At 43.5% G+C, this 27,678-nt stretch overlaps 1 protein-coding gene across 2 annotated transcripts in view; it reads right to left on the bottom strand.

The window, feature by feature from the left end:
• The window catches only part of LOC127462296 (probable G-protein coupled receptor 19), a 667,268-nt gene that overhangs the window by 8,135 nt on the left and 631,455 nt on the right, over positions 1-27,678 (bottom strand). Inside the window, exon 1 of one of the 2 annotated variants that reach the window (XM_051770777.1) lies at positions 2,503-2,884. The exons of the other annotated variant lie outside the window; for it this stretch is intronic. The gene's annotated coding sequence lies outside the window, so the exon portion shown is untranslated. Of the gene's footprint in view, positions 1-2,502; positions 2,885-27,678 lie in introns of those variants that run through there. 2 annotated transcript variants of the gene reach the window in all.

The following is a 27,678-nucleotide window of genomic DNA, read 5'->3' as shown; positions in this document are numbered from 1 at the left end:
TGTAGAGAAGCTTGAAATAAAACTTTAGAGGCTTCTGGTCCCCTTTAACGGGGGTTGAGTTTGTCCTTGGACGTGTCTAGGATGTACCCTTTCCTGATTCAGAGGTAAAAAAATAGATGCTCTCTCCCACATACTTGCACTAATTTTTGGCAGTTCCAGGCCCTGCCTACAACACAGCACACTCTTCTGTGTGATGTGAGGAACGCAGTGCTTACCAGGGGTGGTTTGCCATGGTGGGTGCTGACAGATAAGCAGTGGTGAATCTCGCTCTTGGCTGATTTTAATTCCCATCTCTTGGAAATTCTCACCCTCTCCCCACTGAGTGTCCTCTTCCCAGCAGGGAAAATGTGCCAGCAGCTACAGTGAGGACTTCACCAGCTTAGTGCACCCTCGCGCTATCAGTGAGCACAAGTTCTTCTCCCAGGAGAACCTCAGGAGTTTTTTTTGTTGCTTTTGTACGGAAAGGTCATGTAGAAAGGAACTCTTGATATTAAATCTTGTGAAAATTACTTTCTCATCGCACGAAAAGTTAATATGGCAGCAGGATTTTTGCACTGGTTCAAACATTTGTGTTGGGATGTGAGACTGTCTGTCATATGTCTCTTGACTCTTCTCAATAACATGGAACTGTGCTCACATGACACAGGTCACCTGTGCCAGACACAGTGACAGAGAGTGGGGTGGCAGTGGTGACTAATAATTAGGGCTGCCAGAGATCCTAAGATGCTTCCAAGAGGACTTATCTGATAGGAATAAGAGGAGGAGACCTGAATGAGCAATAGAACAACATTCCCACAAGTCTCTGCCAGAGAACATGGTGATTAGTGAGAGCATTTCATAGTCTGCCTATAGTTGCTTTGTTGGAGAAACTGGGAGGCTGAAGGCCATGCAAAGCCTATAGTTAAACTGGAAATGCCTGATGTGGAGATGATTGTGGGAAGGGGTTTTCTCAGCTGAACTAGACTCAAGGAGGACAAAAGCAGCCTAGGACAAGCCACTGAGGCAAGATGTCAACCTGCTGATAAGCCCTGAACTGGAGATATCTTCATGGACAGGGTGCCAATTGCAAGAACTGTGTTGGCTGCCTGTCAGAGGGGAAGCCTAGGGAATTATGGAAGCTGCTGGAATGAATAAATCCCAAGTGCACAAGCTCTGTGTCATGTTTTGGCACTGGGACAACTGTCTGTGGTGAGTAGGGTGAGTAGATTCCACTTGAGGATGTGAGGGGTTTGTTCTGCATTGTCTGATTGAAGTTGCTTTCCAAATTGTTAAACACCTGAGATAGGATGCCTGGTGGGGCTGCAAAGGAAAATGCAGATGGAGATCATACGGTGTGGCCCAGATGGGATAATTGCACTGCACAGCTTTGCAAACAGAGGCTTCACAGGAGAACTGTGGGGGAGTAAGAGTCTGCAAGCTCTTACTTTAAGATAAGGAGCAGAGCTCCCCAAACGTGTCTAAGGTGTAGAAATTCCTCCCTTTACTGACTCATCTGAGACCAGCATGCTTAAAATAAATCATAAATCAAGCTTACTCATAAATCAAGTTTCCAAAAATCCATATTTAGACACCCAAATACAGATCAGCTTTTAAGGATGCCTCTGGATTGGCAACCAGTTTTTCTGCAAACCAAGACACTTTTTAAAGTGATTAACAGTGACTTCAAGAATCACAGATCTTCAAGAATCACATTTTAAAATCTTAGCCAGAAAGAACTGGCTATGAATCCTGCCTCATACACACAAATGGTCTTTTGAAAGTAGAAGGCAGTTTTGCTTCTCCATTATTCTGTGGAGCCAGCATACTGTTTGATGTACTGGAAGCCAGCTGGAAAAATGAGAAATATTGCTATGGATTCTTAGAGAATATGTGTCTGAACTAGTAAAACCAGAATAGCTCCCTTTCCTGTGCTGGCTACAGATAAGCAAAGATTGCTGTACCTGTGGTGTTTCCCTAAGTAGCTGCATCCAGGCACCCACGCAGAAAAAGGGAAACAACGTTTTCAGAAAGGATGATTTCAAATTAATGACTGAAAAATACAAACCCAGCTGTTTTAGAGGAAAGAAGAAGCTATTTGAATGTATCTAGAGACAGAAAAAAACAGATGAGCAGATTGGTTTTCTCCATTACCGCAAAAGTAATTTTCTACTTCCATTAAACTGATGATGTAAGGGGATTGTTTTAAACAAATAAGTAGCATAATTGAAAAATAATGAATATAGCTATGGAGAACGTAGATTTGTGCAGAACATATAGGGAGTTATTCTCTAGTCATGCTACACATCTCTCTGCTTTCAGCAGAATAAGCTTAAAATTCAAGCCCCACAGAGCATTTTCTCCTGAGGAATGAGTCCTCCTTGCCAAACCCCAAGGGTTTTAAATGAGTGTAAGTAAATATGCATAAGATAAATTGCTGGAAAAGATCATCTCATTTGTCTCCACGGGGAGAACTATCCCTTTAGCTACAGCAGTGTTCAGCACAGCACCTATCCATCCACATACCTGCTCCAAAGCATAGTCCCAGAGGCGCTGGTCTCCTCCGTGCTCTGCCTGTTATCCCAAGTGAAGGCACCTCTGGAAAGGTCCCAGTCATACTGGGAACCACGGTGTATCCTCACGTCTGTAGCTGTCTCTGCCCAGATGTTTGCAAAGCCGCTTGAGCGGGGAGGGATGGGGTGTCCTGCCCCTCTTCTTTAACGGAGGAAAAATGACGCTGCCGCTCAGTTCCTTTCTGTGTCATGTGGGATGCCGATCATGTGTCTGTCCCCCCACCAGGACCCGGCTACCCGGGGCTCTCCTCCCGCCTCCCCGTCGGGTCCGTGCCTGCCGGGACCTCCCAGCACCGCGGACAGCGCCCCGCGCCCCGACGGGGCGGGCACGGCCCGCTGTCCCCCCGGCCCGGCCCCAGCCCCGCAGGGGCCGGGGAGCAGCGCAGGGCACCCGGGGTATGGGCCGGCCCGGCAGGGCCCCGGGGAGCAGCGCAGGGCACCCGGGGTATGGGCCGACCCGGCAGGGCCCCGGGGAGCAGCGCAGGGCACCCGGGGGCTGCGGCGGGGCTCGGCTGCCGGCGCTGACGTCCCGGTTGCCATGGCGAGGAGCGGCGGCTGAAGAGGATGCTTCTCTCCCACGATGGTCGCCATGGGACCCCGCCAATTGAAAGAACGGAGAGAATGAATAAGGCGAAGGAGGTGGAGAGAATATTTAATTAGCTTCCTCTGGGAATTTTTTTTTTTTTTATTCCCGTGTGGATACTGAAACTCAAAATACCTGGTCCCCCTGTTTAAAATTGGGCACCTTTTTATTTTGTGGAGAACGGCACCGACATCACTTCCTTATGTTCTCTGCCACATACACTTTATTAAACAAATCATAATAGTAACAACCCTCCTCAAATCTCAATCAGTCGTCTCTCACAAATGTTTTCCCTACAGATTTACAACAGCTCCATAAATTATATTACACTGTATGGTTAAGGAAGGAAGATACCATTTTATTCCTGACAAACTTTCTGCCTGTGAACTGAACAAGAAATTTGTTTGGTGTATGGATTTCTGTTATTTCAGGATTTCTGACTTGAAATGCATGGGTAGACTGTACCAACAAAGGCTGGTTCAAAGGATTGGTATTTTCCTTTATTTTCCCTCATTTTTCAGTGTACAACTCCAAGTATATTTTTATAATATTTTACTAGATGACTTTAGGACAGAGGAGAAAAAGTACAGTTGTTTATTGAAAACTACTCTCAAGGAAGAACATTGAAATAAACAATGTGGGGTTTTTTTAATGGTAATTACTCTAGTATAATGTAATTTCCTATATTTTTAAATTTTTAAGCTACATTACACGCAGTGGAACGGGTACCCTGGGAATCAAGTTAGAAACATAGAATAACTTCTACACAAAGAAGGATCTAGGTTAGCAAAAGGTAAGGTGTGGGCAGATTTGATAGAGTGCATGACATAAAGTGTCAATAGGGATTGTCTGTTGATCTTCCAATGGAAGAACTTGGAAGGGAGCATCAGATGAAGGAACAAGGTTCAGAGCACACAGAAGGGGTGGTTATTTTCTGACAGTATGGGTATAACTTCCTGGGGTTCCTTGCTAAAGGATGGTGTGGATGCATAATTCCATGTGAAATTAAGGAGGGATTGAACAAATGTTTGGAAAAGTGCTAAATAGAATGAAACTTTCTAAACAAATAAAACACATTCCTTTCAGAAAATCGTCTGAGCTAAGGAGAGAAAGTATTGTACTGAAATTCAGTGAAAGGTATTTTTATAACCAAACCAATACTTTTATAAAGTTTAGGCTGGGAATGTAACTTTCTAAATACATTTACAATATACTCTTGCCCTGTTAGAGAATGGCAATGGTAATGGCAGCTTGACCATACATTTCCAGATATTTCACACAGTTTATTTCAAAAATTTGCTGATTTTTGAATAGCAAGTTTCTCCCCCCCACACACACTGTTTTCCGCCCTGTGATTGTCAGTGTTAGATAAAGAAAACCTTAATTTTCACCTTCTTTCAATGGTTTTCCTGACAGTGCAGGAGGGTGAAGGAAAGTTACCTGGCACTTGTGTTCATGAAGTGTTGCACAGAGAGATGGAAACTGCTGGACTGACTCATACCTCAGTTCCTCTAGTTTAGGGATGGAGCCTTTGGCAGTGGTAAATGCATCATGTTTTGGAAGAAGGGGGTTCACTTTCTCCTTCTTGCCGCACAGACATGAGGATCAAGGATTGAAGTATTTAGCGATATTAGTTTTTTGTGAGCTTAGATCTCACGTTGGATTAATCAATAAATAATAAAATCCAAGTAGATAATTTCAGTATTGATAAACTAGATGAGGATGTACACCTCATTCAGCATATCCAGAGAGCCTGAAACATTGGTCCTTATTATTTGGAGACTTGTTTCTCTGACAAGACCAAAGCATTTTCTCAAGTTTGTCCTGAATGACCCATGTTATTCCAAATCTGATATCAATTGTTGCCAGAGCCATAGTTGCTGTTGATTATTTTGGAACTACTTTTGCAGGGCAAATAATTTTCACTCAGCATTGGTCTGTTTTTATTGTGCAATTGTTTGACCAAAGCTGGAAGTAAATCTCAGATTACTTTTTTAGACCTGTCATATTCCTGCTAATAAAGAAGCTTTATTCCTGCCAATGAATCCAGAGATAAACCTAGGTAGACAGATCAGGTACCTCAACTGACACCTGACTGGTGACAAAAGGGCATTTTGTGTACTCATCACTAGACAGTTTGCTGTGGGGAGGGGGAGCAGAAAAATAAATCATATGAACAGATAAGAGGTAATAAGTGCAAATTGAAATATATGGCGTGTTGCACCTTCTGTGTGTGTGGATCATTATGGCTGAGGTACCCCCTGTGGTGCATATGGGGTCTGTGTTTGCAGGGTCAGGCAGGGGAAAAGTATTGTCATTTATGCATGGGGTCAAACTCTGATCTGTCTTTGATCATCCTTGTGGGTCTCTTCCAACTTGGGATATTCTATGATCATAAGTTTTTCCATTTTGTTCAGTGGGATCAGGCTCTTGAGTTTGGTACACAAGGGTCACTAGCCCTGGAGGGCTGAAGGCAGCTCTGGGGTTGCAAAAGAAAACATCTGTCTTAAATTCCTGCCTCTTTTGATGTCTCAGACATGCAGTTTGGGATACATCATTTGGCGTCTCTGGATCAAATTCAGCTCAGGAGCACCAGGTTAAATTCAAAGTGACTCCACTGAAGCCACATGGCAGAGCCCAACCACTTACCAGTTAAACATGTCTTCACTGTTTGTCCTGGGGCTGAATTTGGCACAGGGCCTTGAGAATGATTCCATGTTCTCTAAGAACGCAACATTTCAGGCCACTAAAGGGTAGCCCACCAAGAGTAGGGGTTTTTTTTTGTTTTGTTTCACTGTGTTTTCACCTGTTTAAATCCCAAAGTGGTTCAGAGAGTAGTGAGAAATATCCCATGGCTGAGCTAAAACCATGGCTTTGCTTAGCTGTGCTCAGACCTTTGTAAGGTCTGACCTTGCCCCTGTAAGGTCTGAGCACAGACATGAAATGAAAGTGAAATCCTGAGATAACAAGCTCTGGAGACACCTTATATGTACTTGGTGTGGAAAATAGTAACTTGCCTGGAGGAAATATGACTCACTCTTCTTGGTGTTTGGAAAAGTAGGGCAATGTCTAGGTTTCTGTTTAATTAAAACTTATTATGAACTAGTTTACTTCGTCTCGTCCCCAGGGAATACATGAAAAGCAGCAATCACTGGCCCTTGAAATTAATATACGGCATTGTGCATTCTAAAGGATGGCATTTCATATGACCTACATGCACAGAGTGCAGCTGGGATGAGTCAGATTTCTGTGTCTGAGGCTGCCATAGCTCCTACACTCTTAAATTAATGCTTATATTTGAAACAGAGAAGCACCGATGCCGAACCATTCATTAAGAAGCAGTGGTAAGATCTGTACCTGCTTTAAAGAGGAACTTATTCCCTGGAGACATTGACCATGCCTCTTACTCAGACACAGTTTCAATCATGTCAAGTAAGGTCAAGAGGATTAGGACAGACAGGATTTCTGGCAATGCTGGTCAGGGAATCTTAAACAGGGAGGGAGCTATGACATCAGGGGGTGATGCTGTGGCAACCACAGGAAGCATGGATAATCCAGTGCCAAGGAAAAAATAGTCACAATTTATTATTTTATTCTGATACAGGCTCTTGGTTGAACATTACTGAATGGGAGATCTTTTTTGGTTGTTAAGGCAGCTACTTTCTGCTTTGCATAACAAAAGCTGTTTCACTTTCCTGATAGGACCACAGAACTCAGGATGGATCAGACTCAGTCATTGTAGCCTGGGGGCCTTGTGTAGACCAGAACTGCTGATGTGAGTTGGCCTGAAACCAAATCAAAGCAAAACAACTCCCACCAAACCCCAAATCTCTGAATTGCTCCAATCTGCCTACCTTCAGATAAAACAACTGGATCACTGCAAGCTTCTACAGCTCTTGTTAGAAGAACTATCCCCATTATAAGTTAAACATGCTTATCAATAGACAGGATTAGTTTGCCACAGGGATGTGAACTGGCTATACATCAACACTGCAAAATGTAATACTCTTCCTGACAGCAGATCTAATTTTACAGTCATATGGAGGGTGAGGAGGGGGTGGTCTTAGCTGCTGTGTTACAAGCCCTCCTGCACAGCCCCTTAGTCACACCATGATCATGTCCAATCATTGAATGTGTGCTACAGCTTAGCACAGCAGCACAGGGCTCTGCCTGGTTCAGTGCCGTGGGCAAGTACTCAAGGATTATTTAAACACATAATCTTTCTTACTACAGAGCTGTCTCTTATAACACACAGACCTGCTGTAGCCATAGAAGTATCCTGCCACATCCTGTCAAACAGTAGCATGTAGTCCTTGGCATCTTTCACCCAGCTAAGACTTATACATAATTTTTTTTCCCAGTGAGCCAAAAATGAAGTGGGCATTCAAGAGATAAAGCCTTATGGGCAGGCAGTAAAGTAATTAGTCTCTTTGGTGCTGAAGTGTCTCCTGAAAATGGGATGAGAGGCTTGCTGTAAAATAGATTTCCAAAGTCTGGGCCAAACTCTGATGAACTCTGTCTTATGCTTGGGAAACAGAGCGAAAGGAAGTGAAATGGTAGAGCTGTGAACTGCCCTTATCAATCAGGTCAACATAGAAAGCATGCTTCTCACTTGGCCTAGGGAAAAAGAAATAGGACTTTTTTAAATTTTGAAATTTTAGTCTTTTGAATAATCACCAAGATTCTTCATATAAAAATTCACGTAAACATTTTTACATGTTCACGTTTAATGCATTGGTTATTTTCAGATATTTTTAAGAAAATCCTTGCCTTGTCTCTGCTTCAGGGAAGGAGGGCTGGTGACTCCCTTATGCTGCTTGAAACCATATGGGGTCCCAACAACCTTCTCATCTTATACACTTCCTTTCTCATGCTGCCTTTTTCAACAACTAGACACTTGCCTGTGTTGTGATGGAGCTTGTTTAGCAAATTTGGCCTTGGGCCTAGGAGTTCTTGGTGTTCCAGCTGTCCTTGTTCACACTCTTCTGCTCGAGCCTGGCTGATGATGATGGTTGGAAAATTAGGCCCATCTATTCCCTCCAAAAGATGCATTCAAATGGCATCATGAGGAAAACACACCCAAGAAGTGCTACAGATGTGTTTGCTTTGAGCCTGATGACAGTCTTGTTAAAATCAATAAAAAGACTCCCACCAACTTCAATAGGGAAATTATTTCGTACTCTGGAATTGTCTACTTGAGTTATGCAAAGGAAACAAAGTCAGGCCTTGTCTTAAAATTACTTACACAAATAACTTATTGCGCAATAAATAACTGATGAGGCAATTCTTACAGGGCCCCAAAGGTCAAAGGGTTTCTTATGACAACTGATAAAACATCCTTGACTGATGTTCTCACAGCACCCATGATAATGTTGCTGATAGGCATAACATGCTTTCCATCAGCATTTTATGATCTGCTTATAAATGCCATATCGTTATAAGTCTCTGCTAGCAAAACAAGTAACTTTTGTGTCAGAAAGCTGTGCAAAAAATTTGGAAACTAAAGTAATTTTTGAGATCTGAGGAACATTCGGGCTAAATGTTACCTCAGTTGTGAAATGTACTTCTGGGAGAATATAAGACAGGAAGCCTCGTGGCTGGAGAACAATGTGTCATTGGAAAGCCAACGTCTTTTCTGGCTGATCTTTAACCACTGTAAAAAAAAGGGGGGGAGGAACACGGCACACTTATTTCAAATAAAAACACTACAAATGATGGAGAAGCCCTGAGAACAGACACCAGGATTTGCCACATATTGGCTGTTGTTTCCCCTTACTTCTGAATTTGCTCTTAAAAATGGCTGTGAGACTATTATATGTGTCTATTATACACCAGATTTTCTTACTTGAAAGGATATGGTAATATCTTTGCTCCCACTGTGCAAAAAAAATGAAGTTATTTGTGAAACCCTCAAGCCCTTAGTTTGAATCCTCTCTCACTGGGAACACCCTAAAAGTAATCATCCTTCTGAAGTGTCAACACTGGCATTACTGGACTTTTTCTTCCCTGGGTGAAGCAGTAGCTGCACAGCGATTCCCAGTGTCAAAGGGATTCATCCTGATGATGCAGGAAGGTGGGAGTGACCATGGGGACACCGGCTCTGCCAATGTACGAGACTGGGGGGCAGTGAGGCTTTGGGAGGTGGTGATACCAGGATAACTCTTCTGCTTGTGGGAGAACCTGAAATGGGTTTGGTGGGGAGACACCTATGTCTCCCCATAATTCCTCTCTCAGCATCAGCTGAGCACTTAGTTCACTAATCCTTTCTGGGGCAGGCTTCAGTTTTTTCTTCTTGAGTCGCTTTCTGAAGGTAGCTGGGAGAGCTCAGAGATGTGTGGCCTGGCAGCCCTGGCAGCTCTTAGCTTGCCCTGGGGAAGGATAGAGAAGGGTGCACATTGCAGGGACTTCCACTTCTCCCCTATCTTCCCACAGTCATGACAAAGAGAATTCTCATATGCATAAAACTGTACGAGAGAGAAATGTATTCAAAAGAGACACAGAAAACAGTGGCCACAGGTGGTTATTGCTATTTACTGTCTATAGTTTTGCTATTTGCTATTTACTGCCTTTGGGACAGTGATGTTTAGAGGAATCTGTTCCTTGTCCCAGCCCCCTGGCCAAGAAGGTTTCACCATCATAAATTTGACTTGAATGGTTTATAAACCAGAAGAGAGGTGCTGCCTTCGTGCAGCAAAAATCTGCAAAGGCTGTACTTACACTTTCTTAGCGACACTCCTTTGTAACTTTTCACACGTTCACCAAGACAAAAATCCACAGCAGTTTCGCGGTTAGTATTTTACAAGCTCCCTGAAGAATGAACTTATTCGTGCTCCTACACCCGGCGCTTCGGAAAGCAAATCAATGCTGCCCTCCCGCGGCCCCGGGCTCTCTGTGCCAGGAGGATGCTCCAAATGTCCATCAGCCTCCCCGCATGTTTTCTCTGCTCCGGAGGGAGAAGAGAGAGCCACTAGGCAGTAGGTTTTCCACACTGAGGTTTTTCACACCTCCTCCTGTTCTGACAGCTGAGTTTGAAGCCCCACCTAGTAAATCAAAGTAGGATAACAGCTTAACTGAGTTGTTGGACATTGCCCTTTGGAGGAATATGCTTCTTCCCTTGAGTAGGAGGTAAACTCAAGACTGTGAATGCAGAATCAGGAGTCTGAACAGCCTTCTGTGCCTGCACAGCCTCTGGGTAATGATAGTGCCAACCACAACCAGACATCCCTGAATCCCTGCATTTGCCTATTTATATTTAGGCCTTCCCAGTGACTGGATGGAGGAGGTGGTGGCTCTTCAAGCGGCCTTACTGTCTCATTTATCTTCCCTATTTCACACATATACCCACATTCCTTGTACTAAAAATCTCCAAGTCACTTCTAATGACCTGTGTCTACTGGTCACCAAGGACCAGAGATGCCTGCACTGCTATGATGAGACTTCAGGAAGGGAGGGTTTTTAGTGAAGGAATGTCGAGACAACAGCAGCTGTAGACTAAACAAATGTGCTATGCTAGGTGACAGCTGGAAAGTTAGGGCAGTGGTGGTGCACTAAACAGGGCTAAATTCTGTACTAAGTTTAAGTTTGGAATAACCACTCTGAAATAAATAAAGTAACTTTAGACTGACTCCATTGTATTGGAGAGCAAAATTGGCTTTGCAATTACATGAAAAAGTGCAGTAGATGAAGAGTTTCATAAAAATTTCAGTCAAGACACAGTGAAATCCAACAGTTCCAACCAACCTTTCTCTTTTCTAGTAGCATTTCTGTGTCTGGCTTCTCATACCACATTTCTCTATTTTAGGGGCATTTATGGGTTTGCTTTTATAAAAGAGGCCCAGTCTCTGCCCTCATTTACACTGTCATATGCCTACCTGTTTCAATGTAGTTCGTCTCTACTTGAGCTTTCATAAGCAAGATAAAATAATCATAATTGATCTTATTGTAGCTGAGCAGCAGGTGAACCAAGAGTCCTGTCTGATTCAAGAGACATCTTGAATGCCATGATCAGAAAGACACCAGGCTGACTCCTGTCCTCATATGCAAATCCTGCTGACATCAATATCTGAGGGTAAAATTTATCATCTCTCACCTCTGCCTGTCCCCCAGCTTTGTAGTTGGGAAGGGGAGCCAAGAGTCACAAGGAGTCTCTCCAGAGGACAAGATTATTCTTGCAGGAGCAGTTTTTCTGTTTTTTGACTGGATTTTAATGCTTATCAGATGTGAAGTTCACAGGAGGAAAAATAAAGCCCAAGCGAGGTATTACTTATGCTGAGAAATGGCCAGGCATGTAAATATGTTCATGCTGAGGGACTATACTTGTAGCAGATTAAAATGCATTATATATAATATTATATATAGTTAGGGTTATATTTAAGGCTGGTTTTGGGTTGCCACCTTTGAAATAAAAAGGACACATTAGCCACATAACTGCTGTGCATACTCTGTGTGTGCATACTGGCTTTAAACCTACAAGGCCCCAGTTCACTGCTGGCAACCTTGTGCTGGGGCATGAAATGAATTCTCTCTCTCACCTCAACACCCAGGTCTCATGCTGCCTCTTCCTCCAGGGCCTGCATGTTCTGATGAAATTCAGCATGCGTATCACAATGACGATGCTATTTCTCTTCTTCCAAACAAGTATAATAAAAAAACCCCTCTGCTGATACCAGTCCTGGTTTCCGAATGAACCAAAGTTTCACTGAAATCAGTGGTGCTGCACTGGTTTTTGCTAGATGGTGCTCTGTAGCAATGAAGTTATGGGAATTTTTAAGTTCTCAGGAAAGGAAAATCAAGATAGATGTCTCCCCTGTTGTTAATACCGTCTGACCTTTTTTCCTGTATACTGTCCTGTGTGTCATTTAGCATGTGAGTACTTCAGGGAAAAGGAGAGGAAGGAAGTATCCTCAGTGGGCTCTTTCGTGAAATGAGGAAGATTACGTGACTGTTTTTTTCCCGTGGAAGAAGACTGTAGATTTAACACTGCAGACTTTACTCATTCGAAGTGCTCAGCCCTCCCTTGAACTGTGAACTTGGCTCAAAAAGGATTAAAAGGTGTATATCAAATTACACCTTTTTTCCTTTCTGCCATCATTGTCTAAATGCCTGGGTCAGGATTTTGCTGCGACCCTGAGAGAGCTAAAAGCTCTATTCTTACGTCTCAAAACGAAACCAGCCTCAGGATATCAGCAGTGGAATGATAAGAAAACCACCAAGGCAGTGTGAGACCCAAGTTAACGCAGGGAGAGCTGATTAAGCTGCTTGCAGATGGGGCTCTGGCTCGCTAGCAAAGCACACCTGGCTATGGCATATATTGGTGCATAGCTGTCTCTTGGGATGAAAAGGGTTACCTTTTATCAGAGTTGCCTCTGGGTTGTATTGCTTATACCCGAGTGAGTGTTCTGCTCATTTAAGGTTAAATCTTACCTTTCCATTTACACTGGATTGTACATTTTTCAGGCAATATGCCTGGAATCTGTGTATATGCTCATGGCCTATCAGATATGAGTCTCTGTAGATGGAAATGATGAACAATCTTATTGGAAGGGATTGAAAATGGTTTGTCTTTGGTGCTTCCAAATAGATTGGTCCCAAAGTGTTGTGCTACCAAAATGCTGAGAATCAAGGAGAGAAGAGTTCCCAAGTGCTGATGTAAAGACATGGTCTTTGTAACACCTGGTACTACTTAATCTGTGTTTCAGGTTGTTTAGGCATGAAGTACAAGAACACTTTTGTCTTTCAGGGATGCTGAATCAGGCCCATGTATGCACTGGCTTATGGAAGATGTCTTTGACTTGCAGTGCCTGAGAGCAGGGAATGGCTCTTGTAGGGTAAATAACCAGTGGTGGGACAGTGGTGTGACTGGGACAGGACTAGAACAGAGGTACCTACGGGGGACTAGGAGAGGAGGAGAGCTCTGCCTGGGTTTTAGTTTGGACCCTGTGAGGCTGAACATGTGAGGTTCTCATCAGTTCAGAGGTGGGAAATGTCTCATTGACATCATTTGACTCTGCTTGGTCCCTGGACAGCCAGAAGCCATGTCCTTTCTCTGCTTCCTCTCCTTCACTTCCTTCTTTCTTCCCTCATTTCTTCACACAGTCACAGACTGGTTGGGGTTGGAAGGTCCAATCCCCTGCTCAAGCAGGGCCACCTCAAGCAGGCTGACCAAGACCATGCCCAGTCAGGTTTTCCATCTCTCTGAGGATGAAGACTCTGGAGCTTCCCAGGGCAACACGGCCCTTCCTGGCCCTGCTCCCTTCCCCAGCCCCTGTGCATTCCTTGCATCAGTCAGGTGGCGTCAGCAGGCTGCAGCTGTTGCTCCCAGGGCATCCTGCAAGGAAAAATCACAATGGGATCCACAGGAAATACTTGGCAAACAAATGAGCGGAGGTTGGAGTACAAGGACAATACTGTGACAGAGAGAAGTGATGTTTGGAGCGTTTTTCCTTGGTGAGTCTGAGTAACCTCACCAACATATGGACTGTGCACTGTGGAAAACTGCAGGAGGGAGTTTAGTGACTGGTTAAACCATACTGAGCTCCTGACTTCTTTAACATTGTTAGACATCTCCCCCAGCTGTTTTAGACAAACTCACCTCATCCTGGCTTTGCCAATATGTTGTTGCCTTGGGCAGATGGCTTCACCTCACAAACCTTGGCTTCCTCATCTGTAAAATGAAGCAGGTAACAGTCACCCTCTGGTGTCCCAGGGCTACAGCACGTTTCTTGTCTTACACCTGATTCAAACCACTACAATGTAGTAGGAGCAGAGATAAGCCCCGGGATGGGGATGTTTGTCTAGTGTCTGTGTTCTTACCCTCTTTGGACTGACCTGCAAGAATGACCACTTTGCCGGCTTGGAAAGACAGCTGGGAAGTATATTTAAGGAGCAATGCTGTTTTTATAAACAAACTGTGAAACCCATGGTGACTATCTTTCGAGATCTAGACTAAGTAAGTGAATGGGTGAAGGTATAATCAAGTTGCTCTGCTCTGGGCTGGAAGTGGCTGCATGCAGCACGGTTGTGTTGTGCAAAACCCTGTTCCTGAAGTGGCAAGCTAATGAAATGTCACTGACAGTGAAGGACTGAGTTAGAGGTAGATGGGGTTTGAATCTGTTCCTACCAGCACTCGCCATGTGGTGAATCATGCCAAGCTGTGTCTGCTGGGAGATGAGCTCCAGGATCTGGGCTAAAAGGAGTAATGAGAGGTTCTCAGCTCTTGCTCTCCAGGTAGGAGACAAATTTTTTAGATGGTGAATGAGGTGATGTGTTGCATTGTGCTAAGTTACTCAGAGAAGGGAACCAAATACAACTCTTGCTTCTTTTTAATGACTTCTTGTAGGGAGCCAAGGCCTGGCAACAGGAGGTCTAAACACTTCTTCAGTCTTTTGAGTCACAGAAATATACGCCTCTTACAGATGCCTTGGTAGGTGGTCTAACTATATCCTTTAATCCTTCTGTGCCTCAGCTCCCTCTTTTTTAAGATACAGATAGGAATACTTTGCAGCCATGCTGGCAGTATAAATATCTCAAGGACAGGGATATTGTCTGCTATCTTGTTACTGTGTTGCCAAAATATAGGGGCAGGGTATTACTATTTACTGTTAAATTTCCAGACCTGGCATTTTAAGCTAGTGTGTGTTTTGGAAACAGAGTGAGGGAGGGCTAGAGACAGAGGAGACTTGCTCAGCCAGGCTGTGGGGCAGGGAATGGGCAAAAAGGTTGCTCCCAATCTTCCTCTCTGGTTATGGAGCTGTGTGGATGGATTTTGAGGGGAAAACCTGCTCAGCTTACAGACAGTCTGCTGCTACAGCACTGAGCTCTGAAGGTCTGGAGCTGAGGAACAGAGATATCAGAAAGCTTGTCAAAAAATACCATGAATCACTCGTCTGCTCAAATAGCCTTCATAAAATGATAAAAAACCACAGCACCTTCTGAAGATGTATCTTGACATTTCTGAGCATGAGGGATGAGTACAGGTCACAGAAATCTGGAGTCCTGCAGCACTGCTCTTATGGGCAACAGTACTTTGGAACTTTACTCTTTTGTACTGTACCCTATAGAAGGCGTGTGATTAATCCACCTAATTTGTGGGTACCAAATGCTTGACTTAAGGAGAGAAAGGGTCTAATATGGGGCTTAATGCCTCAATTGGATTTCCTAGCAAGTTTAGGCATGAGATTTTTCTTACAGAGATTAGCTAGATTACTTGGTAGAAATGGAAACCAGAAGACCTGGGCGTGGTTAAAGAAGGAAACAGGGAAGGGATAGTGTAACTTCAAATTTTTCTGTGGGGTATGGAAAGATAAGAATCTACTTGGGGAAGTGTAAGGTGCTTTTTTTTAGTGGTGGAAAAGGACTGTGCTTTGAAGAACCATGACATGAGAGGGATGGAAGTGAAGGATATGTAGAAATGTAAGGCTCTGAAACCAGCAGAGTACATTTATGAAGAAGATGTGTAGCCAAGTGAGGAGTGATGTAACAGTGAGAAAAAAAGAGCTCTACATATACAGCAGATCATTCTTACTTTTTTTTAAACTTTGATTTTTTTTCTTTTATTTTCCCAGGGTAACATGGAAGAATCACAAAATAAAATTGCCAGTTCATACCATGTTTCAGCTTCTAGCTGGGACAACACTTGTTCTGCATCTGATACAGGAGTCTCCAACATCTGCCTTAAAACTTAGGGATTGTTTTATCCCAGTCTTGGTAATAGCATCTCTGCAGTTAACCAGAGGAGTGTTAGAGCAGTTGCTTGCAGTTCCACAGCCCAGACACTGAGGCTGACTGAGTGAGCATCCTTCAGTGAAACTGCACCAATGATCTTTAATAGAATTTGGAGATGTGTAAGTGTTCATGGCATGGTATATACATACACACGTACACATTTATCCAAGAAAAATTTGTTGTGTTGTCCTGTTCTACACCTCCAGCTCTTTCTTCCCCAGTTGTGGAAGGGCTAGAGGTCCTCCATGGCTTGCTACCTGCCTAGGCAGTGAGTTGAAGGTGTAGGAGATAGGAGGGTTTTGGAAACTCCCTCAGTATGCTGGATCCACAGACATCAGTTGTGTGGCAGATTCAGCAGAGGGAGCCTTGTGTTCAGTCCTGGACCTGAGGAAGGGAGGAGACTTAATGCAGCTCAGAAAGAAAAGCTCACTTTCATTTTCCTCCCTCCCTCCTCTGGGACCTGGAGCTTGCTGCTTGGACTGGGAATGCCTAAGCAACATCACATGGTTCCCCTGTGTGAGTATGTTTGCATATTTTATGCTGCCCATGCAGTTTATGAAGCACTTAGGGCCAACCCCTGTGATGCTGTGCTCCAAAACTCAGCTCTCCCTCCACATCCCTGGAGCAGCTGTCATTCTGCTGGCCAAAGGATGTGATGGAGGAGGAGGAGAGCTCCACATAGAGTCGATCTGTGTTGTCCAAACTTGTTTGCTATTCAGTGTAGCTCTATTGCTTTGAAACTGTCCAAACATCCTGCTGCCTGGCACTGGCTTTGCCACCAAAGAGCTGGTGTGTGCTGGCTGGGGAGAGAGATGTTTCTCTTGTATGGCAGCTCCTGAACAGCCTCCCTATGTTAAGCATTAACCTATTGCTGCTGATCTTACAGGTAACTTTGTTGTGTCTCCAGTTCTCTTGACATACAAAGAGAGTATTTGGACTGTAATGTTATTTGCTATGCCTGGCTGCTTCACTGTTAATTTTTTGATTGAAAAATCAGGCTTTCGGCTAAATGAGTATTTTCCAGAAAATGTCTGCTTTCCTCATAAAATATTTTTGGTCTAAACCTAACATTTATTAACTTTCATCTGCAAGGTTTTAATTTTTGTGATAGTCATTGTGAGAAAACACTTGCTTATCAAGATTTTTTTTCAACAATTAGGACTTTATTTTGGAAACTTCCCGTTTTTTGAAGAGTTTTCTATTTGAGTAGCCCATATGCCCAGCCCTCGTTCAACAAAAGCTGTCCATGTTCCAGGCCAAGAGACAGAGGACAGGATGGATGGCAGTGGTGCCTTTATGGCTGTTCCTCGTTCAGGAGACCAACAGTTAAGCAAAGATGGCTTTAAAGCAAAACAAAGAACTAACTTTGGTGACTTATGCAGTGAAAACTTTTTTCCACTTCTTTATCCCAGAACTTCAAGGTCTGAAATGTTTTCAGGTAGGTCTTTTTTGTTTGTTTACATGTCCATGACTTACCTAAGCTGAAGCAGCTACTGTGTCAGTAGTGGGCAGGAGGTGAAGCCCCAGCCCAAGACAACAGACATGATGTTCCTGAGAGCTCACTTTCCATTTTCCTCACTTCTTCTCTCTTTTTTCTCTTTGCAGTGAACGAGGAGTCTGTCCCCTATGGGGTCCAAAATGAGTTTTGATGCAGTAATCCTGCAACTTGAGCTAAAACTGTTTTTTCTGTTCCAGTAGGTAAGAGGTAGCCAATAGGGAAGAAAACAAGCCCTATTAGAAAAAGTATTGGCCTGCCTAAGATTTTAAACACAGTTTGGCATGTAATTTGATTCTCTTTAAAACAGGCCAGCTGGTAAAAGTCTAGGTCTAACAGGAACTTGAGAGCAATCTCAGCAAGTTAACATGTTTTTAACACATCCTGCTTCATCGTTTTTACAAAGACCTGCTGGAGAGCAAGCAATTGTGCTCTCTAATGGTGCTGCCTGCTCTGCTGGAACACATGGGGCACTTTCTAGTCTCTGTTACCAGAGACTATCTTAGCTGAAACACAAATCAATAGACCCAAGGAACAGCTTGTGAGCCTCTGCCTCATGTATAGGTATGACTTAATTGAACAGGACAGTTTCCACCCTTAGGTAATGGCATCCATGCAAGTGTGGCTGCTTTGATGGATAGATCTCCTTGCAGAAGTTTCACCCTTGATCAGAGCAAGTTAGTCATGACCATCTTGGGCAATATTGTCCTGGGAGGACAGTAAGTATTCCAAATTCCAGTGGGAGAAAAGAGGGACTTTGAAGCCCCTGCCCCTTCTAGAGTAATACAATTACTCTAGAAATAATTGTAATTGCAAGCACTCTAGATCTCCTCACCTGACCATGGCAGCTCTCTTAAGTTGAACTGGCTGAGCCCATGGGCTAAAATCTTTATGGACACTCTTACCTGGGCTGGCAGGCAGCTCAGCCCTCAGACAATAACAACTTCATGGCATTCCTTCCTCCTGGATTTGGAGAACTAGCATAGATTTTTCCCATATAGCATGTAAGGTAGGGTCATTGAAGCCAGTGGTATGAGAAATGGAGGAAATGAAGAACAGTTGCTTAGATAAACAGCCTTTTTTCAAAGTGCCTTGCATGTGCTGTGCTCCTTTAGCAGAGGAGCTGGCTGAGGCAGGACACATCTCTGTCAGCCCTTCCCACACCTGCACTTCTCCTGCTCTTCTACCAACCCAGCTGACACGCAGTGAAAGGATGCCTTTGGGTTTCACCCATTCGAGTCCAAAAAATAAGCTAAAGTTTTGTATGACTGACTTGGACAAATGTGCACCCTTGACTTGACCCCCGATGACTTACATATCCCCTTGTATGCCTGCCCTGAGGGGCAGGCCCCTGGACACTGTTGGCAGGCTGGTTGGCAGCACGGATGCATTGTTTAAGTGCTCAAATGCGTCATAGTTTTTGTCTTGTAGCAAAAAGCCACAAGCTTGTGTAGCATTTAATTCAGGCTTATTAGCAAATCCTTCAAGCAATGCCTCTGTCAGCATTGCTGAGTGGGCCAGGCTTTAACCAGAGCCAGCATAGAAGCACTATAGTTGTACTGCTTTGGTGTGAAGAGCAGAGCCAGTGATGTGAGTTTGGGTCCAGGGCTATGGTAACATGGTCATTCAGCTCCCAAATTGACCCATATATGACAGTCATGTAGATGAATTGCTGCTAAAAAACCCCCAAGCTGAAGGAGGTCAAACCACTGTCTGGTTCATGGAAAATGTGAAGCTGTGACCAACAAATCCAGGAGAAAGACAGGAGCATTCAAGGTGAATAGCAGTGCATGCCACCAGCCTAAACTATTTTCTTTAGCCACACTGACCACGAAGGATGAAGATGACGGGCTTGAACCAGGGAAATCAATATCCTCAACTGCCTTAGCGAAAGAAGCCCCACTGGGAACACCCAAAGGCTGGCAGGGCTCATTTTCAGCTCCCTACCTTGTGGGAGAGTGCCCACTGCTCTTGCTTGATGGATGTTCGTGGTGTGCATCCCAGCTGGCTGAGACCCAGGCATGGTGTGGGAGTATTTCATGGCATCAGCAGGGGAAAGGGGAACAGCTGGGAGGTGGATGCCACCTCTGAGGAGTGCTGGTGGGAGGGAGCGAGCTGCTGAGGGGGTTTGGCCAAGAGCCTGGTGGCTGTATTAAGTGTAGCCGTTGGGAGGCCATTTGTCATAGCTGTGCAACCAGCCACCCATCAACAGCAATTACTGTTTTTTTACAGCTTCCAAACAATGTTCGTTGCAAGCTGTGTTTGCTGTCATAATGTAAAAAACAGAAATAGGATGAAAAAAATCGTACCTAACCAAAAAAACCTGCAGCTTTTCAGGGATTTTGTGTTTTTCTTTTAAAGTTAACAGGTGTTCCTGGTCACCCTGCGAAACCACAGGGAAAATATCTGCATACCACTGAAATGAAGCAACTCCAAACCAAACTCTGGGAAGATAATCCCATCCTTTTCTTTTGTTTTGTAGAAATGAATGGGTAAAACAACCAGCTTGGACTCTGGGTTTTCATAGTGATAGAGTGGAAGCTTTCACCACCATCCCAGTTTTGGACTGCATCTGATGCAGTCTCATGGAGACAGGGGACTGTTATTAGAGCTGCGTGAATAATCTACAGCAAGTTACTGAATGGAAGTGTTTGGCCTTTTATCTGTTTGCAAACTATCTGTAAGCCTGCCTGGATGTTCTTGAATGTGTTTGTTGTTTGAAATAATGCTGCTTGTAATTTCTGTGTATAATCATTTATTTGTATCTTGCCTATGAGCATTTAGATAGTCAAAATATCATTTCTCTTCCATGGCTACATGACTGCAACCCTGAGATTTTCACCAAAAGTATCCACAGCCAGGAGTGGTAAATTCACTTTCTGTAAAAACCTGTTGAAATCTTATTGGGAAATGTATGTTCATCTGCAATATTTGTGGGGAAAAAAAGGGAGGAAAATGCAGTTAAATAACAGGGGATTTTGGTAAGACATTGAAAGGTATTTCCTAGAATTCTTTCTATGGCTAATTGGATGATTTATGTTTTTACGTTTTTCAGTCTGGAATCACTAAATCAGAAGCAAATTTGCTTAGAAGATTTCTGCTTAAACCATACACAGTCCCCATGCCCTATGACTCTAAAAGTGTCTCTGCCTGCTGTAGTCCAGATCTGAACTACTTCCAGACTCCAGAAGTTGTATACTGAAACACTCAGCTCTCTGCCAAAGGACTGTTCAAAGGTTGAAAGAAAAGCTCACCACTTGGTTTCTGAGCAGGGCTGTCCCTGCATAAAAGGCCACCCAGCTGTCGGGGTGATGGTGTCCCCAGCAGAGCCTGCTGCCTCATTTGTTCCCCAAGCCACGGGTTTGGGCACCAGCACCACAGGCACGTCACTCAGCTGGGCTGGGCACAAATGCTCACAGCTCACTGCTGCTCCTTGCCAAGCTCTCAGGAGAATGGAACGTACCCTTTCGAGGAGGAACCCAGTGTACCAGGGATGTTTGCCATGTGCTCACGGGGCCAAGTCAAGACAAAGCAAACATTTCACCCACGTGCTTCGCAAGCCACCAGAGCTTGCAGGGATGCACCTGAATCAGCCGGGCAGCCAAGCAGCAATGAGGTTTTATAACTATTTTGCCCTCCAAAAATTGGTGCATACTCCGTGCCTAGAGTGCTCCCAGCGCTGCCCTGTTGTACCCACTTGTCCAGTAGCATTGAAGCCAGGTCTTTGACAGCCAATAAGTTCTGCTAGCAGCTCTGAAAGTTTCTTTGGCAGCAGTGTCAGACTGCTTCCCATCTGCACAGGCAGGATTAAGGGAGCTTTGCAGGGCAAGGGGTGGCCCAGAAAAAACTCTCGTGTTTGTTTTCATTTGTAGTATTTCAGTTACCCTGCATGATTGGATGGTTTTGTGACATCTTGAGGGATAAATTGCACAGGCATATTAAGGAAAAAGTAGTCAATACTATGCACAGGCTAAGTGCCTCTATCAAAAATTCACATGTATTTTCAGGGAAGAAACAATGTTTTGCAAAGAAAACAGGGCATGAATCCATTCTGGTTGTCTGTAAAAATGTGTTCTTCTGAAAGAAATGTAGAAGAGAAAATTTTTTACCGAAAACATTTCCCTGTTCCTGAACCCTCTGTTTCCAAACAGCATTGCTCTAAACTATTGTATGTGGGTAGGAGTTTTCAAAATATTAGATCTCCTTTGGCTAACTGAAAAGTTGTGTGGGCTGTAGATATCTCTCTGTATCTATATTGTTATCTTGTTACAGGCTGCTTAGAAAGCTAATGGGCAGCAGATCAGTGAATGACAGTAAAAGCCAAAGTACTGTAGGCAAAGGTGTGGGCTTGGATTCAGGAGATGAAACAGGCTGTGACCTAATACAACTTACTTTACTCTGTTTCCCTTCCCAGGCTTTGTCTTTACCACTTAAAACCGTAAACATGTTGAGCTTTCTATAATGGATTAAGAAAATTAAACTTACTGTGATGAAAAGGGGGAGACAAAAACAACACTGTTCTTTCTTTCACACTTCCTACTCTCTCTCTCCGTCAATTTGCTGGGTACTTTCATCCTCTTTTCTTCTGTCCTACCCCTTATTGGGACTCCATTACTATCCTTTTTTGTCTTATTCCTTCTTCCCCAAGAAAGTTTTAATGGAGAGGAGTTATTTGAGGGAGAAAATATCTGCCCATGGAGCTTGTGACTGGTATAGAATGAAATGAGAGTTGCACTGAAGATGTGGCTTTTTTGTGGAAAATGAAAACAAAATCAACTTTTTCTCATATTATTGATATTTCTTCAGAGGGTATGGTCATTTGTAAAGAAAACTTAAGCCAGAATTTAGGCTTTGACTATTGAAATGTTTTGATGAAAATTTGCCAACCTCTTAATTTACTTTTCCAATTCTCCAATTAAGGAAAAAAAGATTACTCAAAGAATCTTTCCCACCACACAGCTCCCTCCTTCCCCTGCTTTTCTTTTTTTTTTTTCTTTTTTTTTTTTTGGGTCGAACCAATTTTCCACTTGCACTGATTCAACGCAATCTTTTTATTCCAGAAGCTGCATTGCAATAAAGTTGAAAAAGGAGTCCAGCTCCAGCTGATTTAGTGCTTCACTGGTGATCGTTTGTACCCTTTTCGTTTGGCTTTACCTTTTTTGAGCTGAATTTGGTGGGGAGTGTTTTATATGCTAAAGTGTACCCGGCACTCAACAATTCTCCTTTAGTCATGAGCTGTATCACTGAGCTGTAGCTACTGGGATGCATCATGGGGTGACCCCATTTCTCAGCCAGCTAATAGCTGATGGTGGAGGTCTGTGTATACAGCTACTGCATACATAATCTGGGATGAAGGAGGAAAAAATCTTTTAGAATTGTTCCCAACAAGGTAGTCTGAATGTCCATTTGTCATTTTGGGCTCTACATGATGTATCTGTGAAGGGTAATAGAGGGTTGGGATTGATTTAGACCTGAAAAAGAGCAGTGTGAAAGGTTGGTAGAGAAATGATAGACCTCAATACCAGTGCTTAAGCTGTGGGCAAATTCCTCAGGCTTTACCCTTTCCTCTCCTGCAAAGGAAATTACTTAATATCATTTACTTACAATATCTCAGGTTCTGTTTTTTAACCAATAGAAGCATTTGGGATCATTTTTAAAAGCTAGTGCTGTAAAGCGATGTGGTGATGGGATGTCTCTCACAAAGCTGTTGAAGAGGACTGCAGAGGATCCTTGGACAGAGAGTTTCCACGAGGGAGGAGAAAGATTTAATTAATAACAGCATTAACTTACATCCTACACAAATTGCCAGTGTACAGCCAATCTGCCTTTGCCTTGCTTCACCACACTGCAAGCTGTGCTGGGCAGGCTCTGTTAGGCTCCCTGCTCTCAGCACCCAACCCGTTTCAGTCTCTGGACTCTGCCTCAGCCTTAAAATACAGAGATGATGCAAATTCTTCAAGAAAGATAAATGAAGTTTGTTCTGGGGAAGGTGGGATGCAACCCTAAGGGGGACTTGAAGTAGTGCACAGCCTGAGTCCTGGAGGATGCAACAAGGATGGAGCAGGTGCTGACTGGCAGCATGTTTTTAACTACTGTTGATATTTAACAGTTGTTTTGTCAAACTGGACTGAAGCACCTCCCACACAGTCCTCTTCATTCCAGTAAATTAGGAATAGTGCTTGAATAGGGTTGGAGCAAAGTTACAGAGCTTTACTCAGTTAAGGCATTAAATCACCTCCGTTTCCAGCTAGGACAATTACACCAGTGTCATTTTGAAAGAAATGGAACGCAAAGGGTGAGCTGGCTGGTTGGCTTTAGTGCCCTAGAGCACTGAGCTATAAGGCCTCGTTTGTGGTGATGACAGGAAGGTTAAATTTCACTTCTTGGGCGTGACAGAGGCTTGTCCTAAGATGCATGCAGAGTCTGGCAGCACCCATAAAAAGGAGGTAATGATGGAGCTGGCAAAGTGGGTATCTGCCTGCTCCTTTTCATTAATTAAGGACAGTTGGTCACAACAGGGCAACTCAGGCCAGACTGGGAGAGTTAGCTACAGAATAAAGTTTGACTCTAATCCCTGCTGAGAATAACTGTGTTTTTTTCACAGGGGATATACAAGACTCAAGCAGATTTTGTCTGTATTCTGAAAGTGTTCTCCATCTTTATGTTTTGTGGCACAGTCTGGAAACACAATAAAAGGAATATCTGGGTGGATCTGTGTTCATGTGACTCTGAATCAGTATCTAAATCCTACCCAATTCCTGTCTCTTGCAAATCATACATTTTCTTAATATGAATCTAAATATCACAAACTTTGTCTTAAGTTGTCACTGTTTAGTTAAAGACACAGTTCTGAGCAGAGTTTGAACAGATGGGCAGGATGGTGAAGGCCAAGATATTCAGCAGTCCTTGTGACTGTCTCCAAACTTTTGCCTCACAGCCTGTCCCAGCATGGGTGTTCTTTAAGTGGACACTTAGAATTTTCCCAGTATGGAAAGAATCAGAATTAATTTTTCATGTTGCAATCTTTCCACCAGATGTATTGACACCTGGACAAAAAACTTTGTTATCCTTCTGGTCAAGATGAGTATTGACTTAAATGTTTGACAAGTGAGTGTGAGGGAATTCAGGAGAAAATCATCTTTGTCCAACGCCAAGAGAAAGGCTTTGTCTAGATAAGTGTGGTCGGTTACTTCGTGTTTGCCATGACTGAACAGCCAAATAAAAGGAGGAGCACATTTTAATTTGTCCCCTCCCTCCTGAGGGCAGAAGTAGGATTAAATCAGCATGGTTGGATGTGCTGACAAACCAGAGAGCCAAGAAGGTGGCAATGATATAAAACACTTTCACATAGCAAAGGAAGAGGTCTGATTTCCACATGCTCCAGCCAGGGACCGGATGGGTGTTGGGCTTTGGTATGTGGTTGAGATAAGAGTCAGTGGTCCTTCAAAATACTGTGCTGCTACCTGAACTCACAGCTGTGTGGCTCCCCTTCCCTCTTAGGGTTAACTGTAAACTATCTAGGCTAGGCCATACAGACAAGCCTTTATGCACTTGCAGTTATGTCTCCCATACCATCGGTTTTCAGGTGCAAAGACAAAGGTCAGTGCTTAGAATGCTCCTCCTGGAGACCACACAGATCTTATGCGTTGGCACTTCATGATCCCAGAAACACTTCTGGCCTCAGCAGGACAGGCCTAAAAGCAGCAGTGCCTCAGACTATGATGAAGGTTCGATAACCAAACGGTGTGGGGAAATCTTGACTGTGCTTTAATTTACTATATTGCATTGCTAGCAAGGCTAGATGCATAAACAATAATGATTAATAAATCTGTTATATCCTCCTTTTTTTTCCTATTTGCAAACTGCCCAAGCAATTTTGTCAACTGCATTTGTTATTCAGAATATTTCACTAAGTAATTTCTGGAGATAATGCTTGTGTTTTTATCTTGTCTGGGAAGTTATGCTGGGTCTGACATTGGATCTGTTTTTGTTAGAGACATAAATCTTTCTTTTGTTGTTTCAGAATCACATTTCCCATGCTACCATTTGCAATTACAGATATGAAACTTGCTTGCTTTGACTGCTCTTCAACATCCATTTATCACTGGCTATTTCAGCTGCTGTTGAAAAGCTAGTAAACTGTATCATTCTCACATTTGGGACCAAACACCATACAGGGAAGCATGAATTTACTTGCACAAAAATTAAAGACTGAATGAGTATCTGTGAATTTTCCTTTTTTTTGGATGGATTTGTTATAATTTTGTATATAGTCCATATTTTGTCTGAGTACCAAGCTGATTTGCAGCAGAAAAGAAAGGCCATTCATGGGCTGTGTATTTGGACAGCTTGTGTTGAAGCACATATCATTACCACCACATTTGCTATTTGCTCATCAGAAACTAACGCATCAATCTCTAACCAAAATGGCCTGTATGGGCATGAGTAGACCTGAGAGACTTCTCCACTAACTAGAGCACACAGAAAGAAGTAATCATTATGGCAATGATCCTTCAAATGGGGCATGTGTAACATAGTCTTCTAAGCAATGCTGGCCCAGGTTTGGCAAGAGTGATGAGGGACAAGGCTATCTGGACATCTGGTCCCCAGCCGGGTGGAAAATACTCCTTAAGGGCATCCTCAAGAGTCTGAGTCCCAGCAGATGGAGAAGGGAAAGCAGGTACCCACCTCTCTGGACCAGTTCTCTAAACAATGTGGGGAGGGGGGTTAAAGAAAAAGGAAGGTGAACAAGGTCTACTACTTCATTCTGCACTTCAGAAGAAAGTGTTGGCCACCACAACCTTTTGGAGGGAGGAGAATCCTGAAAATATGCTCTGAGAATGGTTAATAATAGGTCAGGAATCTCAGGGAAAAGAGGAGGAGAAATATTTCATTCCTTGATCATAACTTAGAGACCAAGCTGCTCAGACATTTTTGGGCATGCAAAAAAGGAGATTACTTGTTTCTGGGATCAGGCTTCAGCTGAGAAAATGTCTCTCCAAGACACAGTTTTTGTAATTGGGTGCCCAAATTCCCCTGAGCTTTCACTGGCTACAGCCTCTTTGACCTTGTCTGATGTAAGACTTTGGGGCATACTGCTCCAATGTCAGCAGAGCATTTTGTATCATGAAAGGAGAGGCTGGGGCAGAAAAACTATTTGCAAGGAAACATCTTAATGGAGGACTTTTGCAATTGTTATTTATTTTGGTGGTGTAATAAAGGGGAAATTTTCCGACAAGCTCAAAGACTAGAGCATTCATCTTGAATTAAGCAAAGGGTGGCAGTGGCAGTTGGTGGAATATCTGAACTCAAAAGCAAGCCAATGCATGCATGAAAAAACATTTGCAATTGTTTAGTGGAACAACGACAGCCTTAATAGTACAGCATCAGGCAGAGGGCCAAGAGGCAAAAATATTTGTAAATAGGGTTTGCTAATTTTTTCCACTGACAAACATAGGAAAAGAAGGAGGGGGAAATTAGTGCTCTGAAGAGACTGTTGTCCTGGGAGCACAGGTCTCTCTAGTTTTTGAACAGAATCCCTCTTTAATCTGTGTCCCAAAAGCAAATAAGAAGTTTCTTTGTGGTTTTGTGTGTGTGTGTGTTTGTTTGCGTGCGTGTGTGTGTGCATAGCATAGGGTTACAAACAAGACATGGTAAGGAGACATTCCACCAACTCAGAAACAGGAGCTGCAGGACAAAAAGAAATACAGAAAGAACTTTCCCTAAAAGGATGCCAAGGACTAATTGTGAAACCCATGCAGGTAGGCAATGCTGAGTGTTTCTGCCTGTAGACCTGTCCTTTCAAAGGCTCTCTCACGGTGTTGATAGTGGGGAGCTGATGGAGTGGCTGTGTCTCTACCACAGCTTTCCTCCCTCCTCTTCATGGCTTCCTCCTTGCTGTGGCTGTATGAAGGAGTATCTTAAAGGGGTACTCTGAAGCACACTGAGATAAAATGATTTGGGAGACCTGTAGCAGAACTAATCAGCAGCTGGGCCTGGAGGGTTTACTGTCTCACTTTGACACGCCACTCAGAGTTGTCTCTTCCACAATCCATTTTCATTTAGAAAGAAAATATGAGGAGATTCTGCCTATTCTGTGGCTGTTGCTGCTGCTCACACCTGAGCAGTGGTGCACTTGAGCTATGTGCTGCTGACAGGGAAACACACGGAAGTAACCTGTGATGTCACTTTTGCAGAAATCAAGAGATTGATCAGTCTCTGAATACAAACTAACAGAGCTCTTCTGGTTTGTTTTTGGTTACAAATAGAAGTGCTTTTCACAGAGGTATTAAAGTATGGGCTGCAATTTTATAAGGGCATTCATTTGT

The sequence above is a fragment of the Manacus candei genome, unplaced genomic scaffold (assembly GCF_025592945.1).
Source record: "Manacus candei isolate 608988 ecotype Guabito, Panama unplaced genomic scaffold, ASM2559294v1 h1tg000124l, whole genome shotgun sequence".
Classification (NCBI taxonomy): Eukaryota; Metazoa; Chordata; class Aves; order Passeriformes; family Pipridae; genus Manacus; species Manacus candei.
Note: the sequence above shows the minus strand (reverse complement) of the source record. Positions and strands in the feature narration are given on the sequence as shown.